General features: G+C 31.3%; 1 pseudogene; it reads right to left on the reverse strand.

The window, feature by feature from the left end:
* Positions 1-382: 382 nt before the first annotated feature.
* Positions 383-499, reverse strand: LOC145278609 (5S ribosomal RNA; annotated as a pseudogene).
* Positions 500-5,558: the final 5,059 nt, after the last annotated feature.

The raw sequence follows: 5,558 nt of genomic DNA on the forward strand, positions 1-5,558 counted from the left end.
ATGCCTGGGAAAACTTTCATTAAATAATTTTCTTCATTTTTATTGCTTCTTAGTTGACAATGTGTTTCATTTAACTATTACACTCAGTTCTATTTATGTATATTTTTTTAATTCTGCATAATGGAATAGCATTTAAGAGCTCACGCATACATACATATATATATATATATATATATATATATATATATATATATATATGTATGAAGGCTTCCATCAGTCTTGACAGACTATGGATACCCACTGTAAGGGTGCCTGCGCGTGAAATTTGTGTGGCAAGACTTGCGCAACCTCTAACCACGCCTCTCCTGAGTCAACATTGTTGCATACCAGTGGCAAGTTTAGGTACAAGACGACTGGAAACAATGCCGAGATAAGCGGAGAGCACATACAGCGCCTAGAATTCCCAAATGGTCACCCATCTGGTATTAGCCAGGCTCAACGTTGCTTAACTTCGGTGATCTGACGAGAACCGGTGTGTCAACGTGATTATGCCGTGTATATATATATATATATATATATATATATATATATATATATATATATACATATATATATATATATATATATATATATATATATATACATATATATATATATATATATATATATATATATACTGAGAGCTTTTGATTATATATATATATATATATATATATATATAATCAAAAGCTCTCAGTATATATATATATATATATATATATATATATATATATATATATATATATATATATATATATATATAAGGGAGAACTGCCAACTGTCAACACGACGGTTCTATGTTCAATCCTTGACTTGAGAGAGATGCTAGTCTAGCGGCACTGATGAGTTGTGATACAACGAAACAGGACTGTATGTCGATGACTACAAATATAATATATATATATATATATACACACTTTATGCACACACACACACATATATATATATATATATATATATATATATATATATATATATATATTGGTTGTTAAGCTTTACGTCATATCAACCCCTTTCAGGTTATTTAATGCTGAATACAGTGATTTTGAAGAATAATTTTTTAATAGAGTACATTTGGTTTTTTTTTAAGTCGGTTCCTATTCAACCCATAGTTGGGACCCTAACAGGTACTACCAGACCGGGTTAGAGTGGACCTGGTAGCAATGGCAATTAAAGGGTGGCTCCACACTTACCAAGGCCCGCAAGCTGGGGCTTCACGATGAACTATAGTTTAAGGTCATATCCAGGACCATATATATATATATATATATATATATATATATATATATATATATATATATATATATACGTATAAAGTTGAGTTTGGTCGCACTAAAATTGACATCAAAATGAACTGTTCTATTTAACGTTATTAAAGTAACTTCTTCATATACTCTGTCATAGTTTTGCTGTGTATTATTCACTTTCTTTTTGCGGGGTGCATTCAATAAGAGTCAAAACATTTTATTTTTATTGAGAGTACACACATAAAACGCCAGTCAGTTTCGAAATAATCTCCTCCGGCTGCAATGCACGTGTTATACCGTTTTCACTTTCTAGAAGATCCCATAGAAGTTCTCTTGTGTGAACGTGCCATTGATCCTCATCACAACCACTTTCATCTTCTCAATTTTCTGATAACTACAGTCTCTTAGGTCTTTCTTGCGCCTAGGAAATAAGTAATAGTCACAAGAGAGCAAGCTCTGGACTATGGAGAAGATGAAAAACTGTCTTGGTATTCATCTTGGTCAACTAGTCTGTGACAAAAATGTAGTTCCCATTGAGATAAACTTCGTGCATATGTTCTACATCTTCCGTCCCTCGCGATTAATTGTGTGATATCTCAAATATCGCAGGTGACCGCAGAATGGAAGCCGAGGAACCACCTCATTTTAACGAGGTGAAACGGGACAAACTATCCGTCATCTATCTATGAATTTCTTTTACAAATATGCGTACGTAAATAACTTCCTTCTATGATGTTTTCTGTGACTGCTCTTATCTTTATAATAAACTTTTGTCAACTAAACATCAGCATGCTAGCGAGTGTATCGAGACATAAATAAAAAAAAAACTTGGTTTCTGATGACGAGACAAGTTTGATAATTTATATAAGTTTCATAAACCAATAATACGTAGCAGTAAAATAAAAATCGCTTCTTTTATATTTTTCTTTCAAATATTTACTTCCACTTAAGACGTTTTAGTTTTGTTCTTGGCGTATCACGTAATTAATTGTTAGATGTGATTATTTCCGTGGCAGAGTCCAACATAATCTTAAAATTGCAATGCTCGCTTGCGTGTACAGTTCACAACACTAATCGTCCATCAGCCATTATTAATTAGATTACGAGGCTTTTTAAAAAAGATAATACTCTCTATAAAAAACAATGTGCATTTATCTATCTATCTTTTTTTTTTACACAGTGATCACCACTTATCAAGGCCCGGAAGCCACTCAGGGATGAGGGTTATTGCAAGTACATTACGTTAGTGTGGAGATTTGATAAAGTGTTTACTTAAGGGGGCGGTTCATTAGGAATTTGTTAACGTTGGACTTGAAGACATCCAAGTTGTAGTCCGGTGGGAAGCAGGCAGACGGTCTATCTATCCATCAGTCTATCTATCTATCTATCTATCTCTCTTATATATATATATATATATATATATATATATATATATATATATATATATATATATAAAGTGAAAAAGTATTTGTGTGTGTCTGTGTACATCTTCCAAACAAATAACTGTAAATTTTCGGTCTCCAAACTCGAAATTTTACATAAGGTGTATTTAGATTTTGGGAAAATCTTTTTAAGCGGTTTTCGACAGACATTTGCCTGCCAACGGGGTCAAAGTTCAACGATTTGACCTTTGAAAACTCTACCAAAATCCCTCGCCAATTTAGTGTCTAACCACTTGAAATTTTAAACGTAGGTTACTTTGACATGGATCAAAGATTTTAATTTTCTTTGAGCTCAAAAAGTAAATGTTAAGGGGTCAAAATTTGAGTCAAAGTTTTAAAAAATTGACCTCTGCGGTCTCTAGTTAATTACTCAGGCAATTTCATTCCTAAATATTTGAAATTTTACATAAAGTCTATTCAGAGATAGCGCAAGCTTTGTAATCGGTTTGTCTCGAGACACTTTCAGCTGCCAAGGGGTTAAAGTTCAGCAGATTCGACATGTGCCGTGTCTAGCAAACTACTCAGCCAATTTTTGTTCCACCTATTCCAAATTAATACATAAAGGGTATTTAGACATGCGGCAAGCATTTTAATCAGTCAGGGGGCGAACATTTTGCAGCCAAAATTTCAAAGTTAAAAGAGATCACTTTTGCAGATTCTACCAAATTCCCCCAGCAATTTTGGGTCTAAAGACGAGAAATTTTATATGTAAGTAACCTGCACATGGGTGAAACTTTGTGTTTTGATTGGAGACCAAAATAATAGATTGTACTTGGTCAAAATTGGAGGTCAAAATTTTTAAAAAATTGACCTCTGCGGTCTCTATGAAATTACTCAGACAAATGTAGCAAATAAACACATTTATTTCAAATGTTATGGGAATGGAGAAAGCAAATAATATATCCGACAGCACGCAATGCTACATATTAAGTTGCAAAGGCTTATTCATAATTTTTTCAGGAGAAGACATTTTATATATTTTTTAAATCAGTTCTCATTGACGTCTAAGTATGCTCCCAATTTCGATTCCTCCTTAATGTTTTTGTGAGTCTAAGACAACATTATATAGACACTGTTTCTTATTATTATCTTTCAGATTTACCTTAAATGTAATTATTACTTATTTTCCATGATTAAAACAAATTTTTTGACCGTCAATTTGCGTTTAAGACCCTATTACGTTAAGGGTAAAATTTAAGAAATATTCTATGAATCCAAATTATGTAACGGATTATAATGAACATTAGAATAAAGAAATTAAAAACTAAGACTGAAAGTACAACTATCAACGCTGTTACTTTGGATTGTATAATATGAAATATATAAAAGAGGGGTTTGTTTTCAATGTGAAACAAAGACAAGGAAAGAATGCGATTCACTCTTCTTTTTAGTTAAACATCGGACATTTATTTACAGGTGCTTTTAGCATAATGCTTTGTCTTTTGTTCAAAAGCCATTTAGTACTTCAATGTGCTTAAGAAGCCTCTGTTGCGTCAAACAATATATACCCGACCATGTTTGGAACGCGTCTTCCCTTGTCGTTTTCTTTTGCTACGTTTTTCTTTTTTTTATAATATTTTGTTGCTTTCCATCTGCTATTTGCATAGAATTACTTCTGCTGCCACACGCGAGTTTGCCTTCTTACATAGTTGTTGTTATCAGATACTCCTTACATGGAGTACTCTTGCTATATCAATGGCTGTGATTTTCCGAGAACGTGCGTTTGCCTTTATTCTATACGAAATCGATTACTGAATCTAATCGTAGATGATATCTACCCAATTTCTTACACGATAAACGTCGCTAGTTTATGGTCTTTCTTAACTCTATTTTTATTTCTATGAAAAATGCTTCACTTGACGTCAACCTCAAATAGCAAATTACTTCCACAGATTATTATAGTTCTTAATTATCAGTTTTATATTGTCATATAAAAGCATATTGTCAATACATATAAAATTAGCAAGAATGTTACTGTATATATTAGATAAGAATATTTTGAGTTGACTTGATTTAAATAAATTTAAATTTATTTAAGTGGGAATTTTTATTTTACATGGGTGATGTTTTATATGCTTTCTTTTCCCTTTTTCTTTGTATTTTTCTTTTTCTTTCCTGCATATGTCTAGACTTACTTACGCGTTCTAACCTATTTTCGCGGCCTGTCAATTTATTTTATAAAAGTTTATTGACTTCGTCTTCCTAGTTCCTCGTCCCATCTCTCTCTTTTTCTCCCTCCGCTTTTTTTCTTCATTATTATTTACTATTTTCTATCTCTCCATATTCCTTAATCTATTTCCTTCACTTCCCCTTTATTCTGTCTTATCTTCTCTTATATATGCTATTTTATTACGCGTAAGCATTTTCTTTTGTTTTCTTTCTTTTACTTTATTTTATTATGTTTTATTTTAATTAATTAATTAATTTATTTATTTTTATCATTAAGATTTTTCATTTCATTCTTATTTTTAATTTTATTTTTAATATATTTTTTTTTAATTTCGATTTTTCTTTTATCATTTTTCTTATCAGATCAGTTTGTATGAATTTTCTTGCCTGTCTGCTGAAAACGGTTTTATTTTATTTTTTTTTATTTTTACTATTAACAATTTATTTTGGAGTGGAATTTGAAGCTCATGTTCTATAATTAAAAAAATAATAATAATTATATTAAATTATATGTTTATTAATAAACAAATCCACCGGACCTATATAAAAAAAATTACCGAGCCCATTATATAAACAAATAAAATAGCTTCAGGAGAACGCCTACTTCGGACCATTATCTTGTGATGTGGATTACTCAAAATACGGTTTGGATCACTTTACCACTCTACTATCAAGGGCATTCACTTCGGGTTTTATCATGCAATTTGGATGTGAATTTTTA

The sequence above is a fragment of the Euprymna scolopes genome, chromosome 6 (genome assembly GCF_053919585.1).
Source record: "Euprymna scolopes isolate OS-2025 chromosome 6, ASM5391958v1, whole genome shotgun sequence".
Classification (NCBI taxonomy): domain Eukaryota; kingdom Metazoa; phylum Mollusca; class Cephalopoda; order Sepiida; family Sepiolidae; genus Euprymna; species Euprymna scolopes.